The following is a 13219-nucleotide window of genomic DNA, read 5'->3' as shown; positions in this document are numbered from 1 at the left end:
CAAGTGCAGCATTGATAAACATATTATTGTGTCGATGGCAGGATATGATATTCGTCTCTTCATGAAGATGTTTCATTGGTCATGAAAAGCCACATTGTTGCTGTTCTCAGGTCAGTCTTCTTGCAGGTCAGAATATTTTTTCACTGTGTACCACTTACCACACTGGCGCCACACTGACCAGCATATTGCCTTTTTTAATGTATCCTCGTCAGTGCCCAAATTCGGTCGGTCATGGACTTGAGTACCTTGTTCCCACTTATTTCCTCTGACAGAAAGATGTGTGATTCGGTGCTCCTGTCGATAATTGTCTGCATGTCCTGTGCCCTTGTACTCAAGAAACTTGATTCAATGGCTATCAGTTATGTTCATAATCAATAGGACGTTAATCGTGATCTCTTCACTTATGCTACACATGCTAACCTCGTGTAGTATGTCAGCAGGGATTTCCGATTTGGTTAACGTTCGATATTGGTTATCGTTGGATAACCAATATCGAAGTATTATAAAGACGTAGAAATTTGCACGAAGGTTTGCTAGTTTCGTAGTCAAAACATTAAAAACTAGTACTGAACGCAGTTTGTCCGGAGCAACGGATGTCAGGATCTCCAGTAATCTTGGTTTCAGCTTGGCAATTGGAATTGAACCCTATTGGAAGCATTATTGTGGTTGTTTGCTAGCAAAAAGATTTCGGGAGCTTCGGCTCGATGTGGAGTTGCATTTAAGAGAGATCCCTCCACCTTGGGCTTAAACTGTTGTTGTAGGTCTTTGCATTTTACGGAATACATGTCGGCGTTGGGCTACTGGATAACAGCTTTTCATCGATGGGAGGAGTAGCGCATCAAGTGTCTTTGCTACTGGCGACAGAAGGGGAATTGGTCTGTACAATTTACCTCTTCTGACATCTTATGTAGAAGGACCATCCCGCCTATTTTCTAGGCTTCAGGAAAAATAAGTGTGACTATGGACAAATTTAGGGTTAATATTATGTACTCGAATCCGGATTCATCCATATAAATTCTGTTCAGGCCCAAAGCTTTAGATCACTTTGCATTCTTGATGGCATCTGAAACATCTTCCTTCGTAAATTACGGAGGTAACTCCTCGAGTCGCACTCTGGTTAAAATAACATGCGTACTACTTCGGATCTGTTACACTCACGTCATTAAATATGGCAACCGTCCTGTCGTCCTTCTCAAAATTTACTTGTTCCGGTCACAATTTTGTGCTCAAGTACACACTCACATCTTCGGATCTATCAAAGTCAATCCGTTTCATGTGACAGCCTTCCAGTCGTCCTTCCATTCAGGATTCAGAATGCACTGCACTGCTTTAGGTGGTGATCGAATAGTAGCCTGTCGACTTCAGCAGTAAGTTCCCTCACCCTTTGGTTTCAGGGGTCGTACGACGAAGCTCATCACGTTCATTGGTCAATATTGTTGCCTTTTTGTGGGAAGATTGATTTTATTTTGGGTATTCGCCCAGTGAACGATGATTGCCAATCACGTTGCCCATGGATCAGAAAACGTTGAGATATTATGAAGTTCGATGGTATTTTCACGAAGAAGATGATAAGGAGGTGGTCTGATTCGAGGGAAATGACAGGTTGTGGTGGCATCCTCATTCACCGTGCAAAATCTTGATCAACCAATTTACTCGGACAGCGATGTACACCATTGGTGCAGGGGCTAGTCTATGGGTGACTATTCCCGAACTAACAGGTTTGTGGAATAATTGTTGGGAGGGGTGGAATACGTGGTGGCTACCAATATCGAAAGCTATTTGTGCTAACTTTTGCTTTTTATTCAAATAATATTAGTTATGATGGCTGTAGCCTCGGCCCGGCTACAGCCTGTGGGTGACAGATCTCGAACTGTTTGAAGTTCAACTGGTAATAGCCTAGGCTATGAATCTGACCAAAGGTTTTGGTACCTATGCTACCAGAGACCCTAGGTCTAGGAATATATACTGGCATGTTGGTGTTGGCCCTCTGAAAATCATCGTACTGGCTCCATTTGGTGTGGAGTTACATTACAACCGGGTTCCTGACCCTTAGAAAGGCAGGCATTTTAGATGGGCTCCGCTTCTCATCCAAGGATGTGATCACGTTCAAATATATACGTGCGATCGATTGGTACCTACACTTTGGTTTTAGAAAGTGGATTGACACGCTGGTATTTATAGCACCGTGGGGTAAGACCCGTATGTTGGTACCCACGTACTCTTAATGTCTCTGTATCCCACTGGTCGTTATCTAGAACGAAATGGCATAACTAATTGAAATCCCCTAGTACCGGGTGGTTATTTCCTTCTAAAATAGGACGATAACTGAGACAAACTGGCGCTGCATCTTGCAACATGACTCCTATCACAATACTCCTGTATTCGATTTAACTCAGAACAACCTCGAAAATACCAACCTACCCCACATCAATTGCATCTCATCGAACCGGATCTGTGGTGGATGCGATTCTGACAGACATTACAGAAGAAAGGACCGAGGTTTCACTTCCATAACAAAACTGAAATCCACGTAGTTCGGTATATTGCAGTTCTTGGCCAAATTTGCCATCCTGAGTCCACAATTTTCTTAGTATATAAATAACTTACTTGCACATAATTCACAGTCCCCACATGTAAGTTTAGACTGGGCGGACTTATTTAAGACCGTTATATAGGGCAGGGTATTACTTCTATGAGTTCACATTTCGAAAAATTTTAATTATTGCCTTATTATTTTTTTGCATTCGATTACATAAATTGCATAATACACTTATACATAAATGTACTATTTACTTAAATGAATAAAAAATCATTAAAACATTTTTTAAATTATTTTCTCTTTTATTAATAACTTTTTGTTTTTTCTCGTTTATTTTTATTATTATTTTAATTAGTTGTTATTTAATAAATGCTAACAATACTCCATTTCTTTTGTTTCTTTTTTTAATATTGTTTTAGTATTTTTGTTTGTTTGTTGTTGTATGATTTATAGACAAACATTGTCATAAAAATAATGAATAGTTGTGGGATTTATGTTTTTTGTATTGTATTTTTAAATTACATACACCTGTTTGCATGTATTTTCTAGTTTTTGTATAAAGGTGGTTACTCTTCTTGTTTTTAATATTTATTTTATTTTAATTTTTTTTTGTATTTCTTAAGGATGATGGGAGGTTTTTTGTTATTAATTTTGTACGGATTGACATAAAATTATTTTTGGTGATATTTTGTTTAATTAAAAATTCGCTTTTTTTTATACAACAATTTATGGCATATAGGTACTTTATTTTGTTTTTTTTTTCTTTTTGGTTTTACATATTCTTATTGCATATAATTTATTTATTTAAGAATACAAAATAGTATTTGTTACATTTAATGTGTTCGTATTTTTTCTTTTGTTTATACAAATGTCTGATTTATTTTCGCATATTTAAATAAACCTTTTTTTGGGGTAGGAATTTAATTAAAATGAAAAAGTCAAGATTAGTGAAATTGGCATTATTTGCTAACATTTCATTTTATGCACTCTTAACATTTGGAAATCTATTGTTAGGGTGTGAGAAAATTTTAAATAATTTTTTTAACCATTTTATATATTAATATCAATTGTATGTACACTCAATGTGACGACAAGTTCGTATAAGGGACTATCCCATTTTGGAAATGGGAGAAAAAAAAAACAAATGGAGTAGACCAAAAATATAAAAAATCCAAAATTAACCAAACAGCTGATCTCAATAAAAATACCGCCGAATATTAATAAAAATCAACCTTACACAACCAATACTGAAACTTAATTTTAGGAAAGGCTAAATCTCGAGTCTTAGCCTAATTTCATGACAAATTTTCTGTTTTTTTTTGCGAATATTTGATTTGATTGATATGTCGATGTGCTAAATTAAGGCTACACCTTTTTCACATGTTATTCAAAACATATCAAATGTAATTCGAGAATTCCATTTGTAATTCACAACAAACAATTTGTAATTCGAGAATTCCATTTGCAATTCATAACATATCAGTTGCAATTGGAGAATTTCATTTGTAATTAATAGAATACCTTTCGAAATTCATAGAATTCCATTTGAAATTCCAAGTATTGCATTTGAAATTCATAAAATTCCATTTGATATTAATAAAATCCATTTGAAATTTAAACAATTCCACTTGAAATTCTTAACATTTCATTTGAAATACATAACATTTCATTTGTTTTTCATAAAATTTAATTTTAAATTCGAAAATTATTAATGGTAACACACAAGGAATGTGTATGAATTTGAAATGAATTACAACTGAAATATTCTGAATTACAAGTGAAATATTATAAATTTCAAGTTGAATACTTTGGATTTCAAATGAATCTCTACAAATTTCAAATGGAAATATAACAATTACAAATGAAATTTTTTAAATTATAAATGAAATTTTTTGAATTTCATGTGAAAAGTTTAAAATTACAAATGAAATGTTATGAATTACCAATTACATACTCGAATTACAAGTGAAATGTTATGAATTGCAAATGGAGTTCTCGAATTACAAATGAAATTCTCGAATTGCAATTGAAATGTTTTGAATAACATTTGAAAAAGGTGTAGAATGATGTATGTTAAGTTTCATAAAAATCGGTTCAGATTTAGATATAGCTACCATATTTATTTTCGTCCGATTTTAGGTAAATGGCGCTCCAATGTCTCTATATATCTTTCGATTTGCACGAAATTTGGCATACTTTACTTACTTAGCTGGCTTATGACAGAAGGGTTGTTCCATAAGCCGATCTTAAAAAAAATTTCCATGCGGGTCGGTCTTGTGCGCCTCTCATCCAGTTTGAAAGACCAATTTTCGAGATGTTGTCTTCTACTTGATCTTTCCATCGGATTGGGTGTCTGATTCAGATTATATTTTGAATGAATGCTGCAAAGGTCGGCCCAGTCCGATTTTTCTACTTCCCTTACTGTGTTTTTTTTTTTTTGTAATGATGCGTTAATATTTAGGGGATGAGATGGACCAACAATTTTTTTTTCTGTTTTTCTGGTCGCCCTAGAGACCACAATTATTACCCGAAATTTTACACAGAGAAGGGGGTCTGATGATGGAATAAGCATGACTGTTTTGAAAAATAGGGGTCAATAATTAGCAGTTCAAATGGTCCCAACTTAAATATACTGTGTATATCTAAGTTGTATATCCAAGATTAATTGTAAAGTAATTGACTTTCAAATTGATATCAATTAGAGGGTTGTATATACTCGGATAGCGGAGTTATACTTAAATATTTGAGAGTATCTTAGATATTAGTATTCCCATCCCCACCTAGGGGGCGTAATATCGCGCCAATCGCTATTGAATTGTACATGCTTCTGGTTATTGTTATAATTTTTGGGAAAGAAATGGACAGAAAATGAAATTTTTTCTGATTTTCTAATCGCTCAATTATAAGCCGAACATCACAAAACATTTTGGCCAATTAATTAGAAGACTTTCAAATTGATATCAATTAGAGGGTTGTATATACTCGGATAGCGGAGTTATACTTAAATATTTGAGAGTATCTTAGATTTTAGTATTCCCATCCCCACCTAGGGGGCGTAATATCGCGCCAATCGCTATTAAATTGTACATGCTTCTGGTTATTGTTATAATTTTTGGGAAAGAAATGGACAGAAAATGAAATTTTTTTCTGATTTTCTAATCGCTCAATTAAAAGCCGAACATCACAAAACATTTTGGCCAATTAATTAGAAGGCCTGTTTTGATCATGATCAGCAAAATTTAGCCGCTCAAATTGGCCAAAACCTTTTTGGTCTGTTCCCGTACTGCAAGAATCTACTAGTTTTTACTATTTTGTTCAATATCATAAAGGAAAAAAGTGTTATCGTAGTTAAAAGTAGTAGATTCTAGCAGTACGGGAACAGGCCATTTATATGCAAAATTAAAATATTTGCATGCTAAACTGTAAATGTTCACCCCGGTGAAACAATATTCGGAAAATATGCAAGGGTAAGAAAGAGGAGCTCTCTAATCAGACAAAAGGGGGCAAATATCTCGAAATATTTCCCAGGCTCGTAATATAGATCAGCAAAATAATAGAGTTCCGTGGTAGTTGTGTAGGGTCTCTGGTTTTTAAATAAAGTTGAGTCAAACATTTTATTTTGAAGTCATCTCGCTCATTTGATGCAAGGCCGTAATAAGACAAAAATTGATTTTACAGAAAATGAATTTTAATTTTTCAATATACACAAACCTTACATGGAACAGAAAAACTTCTACAGCTACCCAACCAGATTTTTTACACAGCATACAGTGTCATATAGCGAACAATTCTGCATCATTATAAAAATGGCGACGTAATAATTTATGCCGGTCTTACAGCAAATGATCGATATGCTACGTCTTTCATACAAATCATTTAAAATTGTATTATTTATGAACTGCTTCTAAGTATTTGCTTATATTATTTTTCCCAATAAAAAATATTTGTTATCCTTTCACTACCATAAAATCGAATTTCCAATTTCAAAATGTAAACAATCGTATTGCTTGCCCAATAATAATTAGCACTTAATTTAACATTTCATTTAATAGTCTATTGCCAAAAAACTCATAAAACTTTAATATAAACAAACGTTAAGCAAATGTGTACCAAAAGAACAATAATAAATAATACATCGTTAGAAATAATGGATTTAAATTTATTAAATATATTTGTAGAGTGCACAATTTAAGTCATTAATATAACGAAATAAAAATTGAAAATTTGAGGGGAAAAATTGCATATCCCAAAATTTCGTATAAAAGGGACGAATTCAATACTGTGCCCACCACAAATAACAGCAGGATAACTAAAGTTACAACGAACTGTTGTGGTATTTCCACAATTGAAATCAGGTTGATGGAACGTTGAAGAACATCATACCGACATGGGGAATTATTCCACCACACTTCTTTAATTAGCCAGCTTATCCCACCACATATTGTTTATGGATTCAGAATAAGGAACTGATTGAGCAGAATGAACATAGTACCCGCTACAGCAATAAATGGTATATAGAAAATATTATACAACGTTTAATTATTCCGCATTTGATACGATCAAAAGTGTGCCTTAAAAACATATACCTACTTTAAATAAAACAATTTGGCCAAATGCGATTTTATATCATTTCGTTTTAATCTATCCAAGTCTATTTCATTCTTCCTCTACTATAAATGGTCCAATATTTTTTTGGTCGTCTGCTTTTGATGTCTCACCCATAACGTGTCACATTTTCCAACAGAAAACTAAACAAATTTACTGCGAAATGATTACATGGGATTACAATTTTGTATAACTTCTTGTGTTACTTCCCATTCAAATATCCAAAATTCTGAACCTTGCCAAAAAGAAATTTTCTGTGTAGAATTTCTTCTCCAGGGTAAATAAATGTATGGTGAGTTCTTATAGTTCCTGTAATACACGTATTAACATTAATTTCGTATTTTCAAGCTCGATAAAATTGAAGGCGTTGGAAGAGTTTGTCTACTGTCACACAGTGCTAGTAAAAATGTCTATAGGTTTCAATGGACAATGAAAAACGGATTTTATATTATGACATATTTGGATAATATTCAACATCACATACAAACAATTCAGATTACCAAAAGACCTAAGAATGCATCGATTCTAGGAAAGTCTTACAACGGAAGTCTATAGTCCAAAGTACTTCCTTCCCTGCCCAAAACTATTAAAAGTTGAAATACTGGTATTTATACCTTTCACCACACTGTGGCCAAGGAAACGAGATAGACACATGGTTCCTTTTGAGAATATGCATAGAATCACTTTCTGAGTCAATTTATGCATGTCCGTGTCTGTCAGTCTGTAGATGCTAAATTGTAAACAAAGTACAGGTCGCATTTTTGATTCGAATTGGATGAAATTTGCCACAGCTCACTTATTTGGCCCAAGGACAAACCCTATGAAGAAAATCCGTTTAGATTTAGATATAGCACCCGTATATAGTTTCGTCCGATTTAAGGTAATTGGGGCACCAAAGTATCTATATATCTTTCGACTTGCATGAAATTTGGCACATAGTTCATAATTAGGTCCAGAATGATGTGTGCTAAGTTTCGTGAAAATCGGTTCAGATTTAGATATAGCTCCCATATATAGTTTTGTCCGATTTTATGTAAATGGTGCACCAAAGCCCCTATATATCTTTCGATTGCCACGAAAATTGGCATGGGGTACTGAATTAGGTCTAGAATGATGTGTGTCAAGTTTCGAGAAAATCGGATCAAATTTAGATATAGCTCCTATATATATTTTCGTCCGATTTGCACGAAATTTGGCACATAGTTCTGAATTAGGTCCAGAATGATGTGCTAAGTTTCGTCAAAATCGGTTCCGATTTAGATATAGCTCTCATATATAGTTTTGTCCGATTTTATGTAAATGGTGTACCAAAGCCCCTATATATCTTTCGATTGGCACGAAAATTGCCATAGGGTACTGAATTAGGTCTTGAATGATGTGTGTTAAGTTTCGAGAAAATTGATTCAGATTTAAATGGCGCACCAAAGTCCCTATATATCTTTCGATATGCGCGAAATTTTTCATGGTGTACTCAATTGAGTCTAGAATGACGTGTGCTAATTTTCGAGAAAATCGGGACAGATTTATATATAGCATCCATATATATTTTCGTCCGATTTAAGGTAAATGGGGCTCCAAAGTCCCTATATATCTTTCGATTTGCACGAAATGTGGCATAGCGTACTGACTCAAGTCTAGAATGATGTAAATATTATACCAAATTTTGAACAGTGCGGCTACCAAATAGCGTGAATCATGTGTGCTATAAATCGCTTTACATAAATTTGTCCCATTGTACACAAACGATTCTAAATCTGCCCGAATGTAATGAAATTTAGCAAAGATTGCAGATAGGTATGTTTATGGATTGATGTTGGTAGGTTCACTTATAGTTAAAGATCACATATTTAAATTCGTTCAACATTCGAACATTGACATGAAATTGTTAGGATACATATGTAGAATATATCCCAAGTGATGAAGGGTATCATATAGTCGGCCCAGTCCGACTTTACTACTTTCCTTACTCGTTAAATATGCAAGGATTTCAACGAAACTTAACACACATCATTCAAGACTCAATTCTGTACACTATGCAAAATTTGGTGTATATCGCGCAAACATAGGGTTTTTGGTGCACCATTTACTGAAACTCGGACGAAAATATATATGGGTGTTATATCTAAATCTGAACAGATTTAAAAAAAAAACTTCAAATACCACTATTTCTATTTAATTCAGGACGTTTGAAAAATGTTGTTTTAGTCGGATACATAAAATCGGACAAAAATATATATGGGAGCTATATCTAAATCTGAAACCATTAAAACATCATATACGCCTATCTGTGCTCAATTCAACTCTGTGCAAAATGTTATCTCAATCGGACAAATATTGGGAGTTAGGTGCTCCATTTACATAAAATCGGATGAAAATATATATGGGAGTTATATTTAAATCTCAACCGATTTTCTACAATTTCAATATGGTTCGTCCTTCGGCCAAATAAGTGATCTTTGCCATACTTTGTTCCCAAGACTATATGGATGAACGGACGGACATGTTAAAACATTGATCTACATTGCAAATTGTATGTCTTGAGTTTTTTTATTCTCTCAGAAAATGAAATACCAGCATTGGATAATGGTTCAAACCTTTAAAATGCCAAAAATAGGGCCACACCAAAAAGTGAACTGATTCCAACTGTTTTCAATACCATATATTCCAGAAATAATAGCAATAGATGAGCAATATTTCTCTATCTATGAGTCTGGACATTCAATTTAATTTTGATGGGGCCTCCAACATATATTGGACATACATCCGAAAAATTTTAGTATTTATAATTTTAAAATAGGATAACTTAATAAACATTTGTTTCTCAACCGATATAGTATTTTGTAAATAAGAATTTGTCCTTCTAAATCTTCTTTCGAGTACCGGACAACATTGAAAATCCATATGTTTGTAGTATTTAGTTTATAAATGTTCCTATAAGGGAAAACATTTTTCAAGAATTTTTTATTAAGAAATCTGTCTCAATCTCATTAAATACTCCTTTACAAGGTTATTATGTTCATTTTTCAAATTCTTATATGAAGACTTGATATAATGTGTGTTTCAGAACCTCCAGAAATGTAAAAAATTTGAAGTACTAGAATAATTTTTCCTTTATTATATCGAAAAGAAATAGTAATATTTAGTAAATTCTTGCAGTACAGGGACATACTAATATTTTATGTGAATGTTTTGATTTAACGCAAATAAGTAAAACAGAATGGTCAGATCAACAAATTTGACTTGTTCTGGGTTACTGAAATCAAGAAACTGTGATATGAGCAATTTAATATATTATTTTCTTCGTACGTACACTACACCCTTTTAACAATCGTATGAACTATAAATAAAAATTCCTTTCTATATGTTATTGTGTGTATTTTTTTTATTTTTTTGTTGTATGTATTTGTTGTTTGTTGGTGTTTTTATTTTTTACTTTTTTTTGTTTGTTAAAATAAATATCCGGAGTAAAATGCGCCGAAATGCATATATGTGTGTATGTATCAGTATACGACGTTTGATTATTTCATTAAAGAGAATTTGTTTATATATATATAAATAAGGCTATTTTTAATATACAAAATAAAAATTTTGACAAAAAAAATAATATACAACATATAATTTTTACTTTTCTGTTTTTCTTTTTTCATTAAATATATATAATTATTAAAGCTCTTGTTTTTTGTTTTTACTTTGAAATTTAATGTGTATGCAAGTAAGGTGTTTAATGGTGGTGGTGGTAGTGGTTGTTGTGGTAATTTCATCTTGCTTTGAATAAAAACTAGAACAACAATTGTAAGGTAATTTGGAAAGCAAGTTTTTCGTTTTGTTTTTGTTATATAAATTTAGTTTTTTTGTATGCATTACTTTGGTCTAATTGTTCCAAAAAACAAAACAAAAATGTATATATAAAGGGATGATATTTATTATACGACTATGGTAAGAATAAGAATCGTTTATGATTTTTTTTATTTTTAATTTGTTTGTAGTTTGTTTTTAAGATTATTGCCGAGTATATTTAATGTGGGATTCATCTTTTTTCATTCTTCTCTTTTTGTTTTGGGGGAATAGATTATGTAAATTTATGTAGCTATGATATATGCATAAATATTTTTTTGCATAGATAACAAACAGAACATTTTTTCTTCTTCTTCTCTCTGTAGTAAGAGTAATAATAGTTGCAGTTATAGTAGTTGTTGTTTCGATAATTTACATATAATATACAGCAGACAAAAGCGGCAGATATTTTCGTATTACATTTTGTTTTTTTATATATATATAAATTATTTATGTTTATAGTTGTTTTATAGATATATATCAATTTTTTTGTTTGTTTGCCACATTGAAAACAACAAAAAATAATAATCATGAAAAAAAACACAGTACATAGAGTTGATTGTTTGACAGATAGATAGTTAGGTAGGTAGATAGTTATAGTTTAATAGCATATAAATTATAACTTAAATACTAGATGACAAGGACATCATATACATACAATTTGTTTTTTTGTTTATATATTTATAATATTTAAAATAATTAATTGAATTCAATTGCATGTGTGTGTATTGTTTGTGTGACATATATGTACGTACAGTTCATACTACTGGGGAGGAGGATGAGTGAGTGGGTGGTCTCAATCTTCAACATCAACATGGACATCGAATGGCTTTTGTGTATCTTATTATTGTAATTTTGTTTTTTGACATTTGTTAACATGTTTTCTCTTCTTCTTATTCTTCTTCATCTTCATTTAAGGTTTATCTAGCTTAACACTTAACTAGAAAAATAAAAAACATAGATTTTTTAAAAACATTCGCTGTTTTCTTTTTTGATATTTTTGTTTGTGTAGCATTCCGGTAACTAAAGGAAATCTAAAGTGGTTAAAAAAAAAATAGGCGACAAATGGTAGATATAACCACCGACGGTTTTCTATCAATCTGTTTTGATGGTAATGTATATTTTGAAATATAAAAAATGGTTTAATATTTCCATATTAAATTTAACAATCACCAAACCCTCTTGTTTTTCGAATAATATTTAATTAATTTTAGTAAAAATATATAGTCAATAAAACCTATTTCTAAATCATTGTATTCATTTGAATATTAAAGAAACAGATTTAAAATTTCATTGTAAGATTTAGAACTAATTAGGCCACTCTTCGTCTATCACCACATAACATTTAGTCCTCAGGTCTATTATTCTTGAAATGTGTAAATAGTTCGTAAATATACAAACGCAACTAAAAAAATTGCAGACAATTAAAGAATAAAAAGTAAAAAATAAAAGCTTGAATAGAAATGTTGGTTTTGGAAATATTTCATATTTTTGGTCATTTTTTCGCACCGAATGTGGGATTCCAACGCCTGTATGTTTGATGAAAGTTGCCGATTTAGGTCAAATAAAATTGATGGGTGTCTATTTCGAGATTCAAAAATATTGTTTTGATTTTTTTTTTAATTCAAATTTCAAAAAGTTTTAATTTTTCCTAAACAAATATTGAAAAGCTTTTTTTAATTTTTTGAAAAAAATCCAATTATTGACAAACACATTAATTAAAAATTATTGAAGAAATATTGTACACAGTTTATTAGTTATTCTTGATATATCATTCTTTCTTAAAATGTGAAGGTTCAGACTTTTTTGTTAAAATATTATATTTGAATTAAATAAAAACTATGGTGGGTTTGATGAAATATCAAAAATTTTGATGACCGTATCCTTGGGTGAAAATTACAATATTTCAGACATATACAAATTATATCATATTATTTTTAATTTTGATAATTTTGTATCTAAAAAAACAGTTGTTTTATTTCAGTAATAAATTCTTTAAATTGAAATTTTCATGATGAAAAAATGTTTGACAATCTTTCTTAATTTCAATTTTATTAATTCTGATTATTGGAAAAAATACTGGGATTTTTTATTTTGTTTGATTAAATATCAAAAATTTTGATGGTATATCTTTGGTGAAAATTACAATATTTAAGAATTATACAAATTATTTCATATTATTTTTCAAATATATGTATATATATATTTTTTAATTTTAACAATTTTTATCTAAATAAAACA

The sequence above is a fragment of the Musca vetustissima genome, unplaced genomic scaffold (genome assembly GCF_032173495.1).
Source record: "Musca vetustissima isolate MV318-11 ecotype Yass unplaced genomic scaffold, APGP_CSIRO_Mvet_v1 utg431, whole genome shotgun sequence".
Classification (NCBI taxonomy): Eukaryota; Metazoa; Arthropoda; class Insecta; order Diptera; family Muscidae; genus Musca; species Musca vetustissima.
This window is presented reverse-complemented; position numbering follows the sequence as displayed.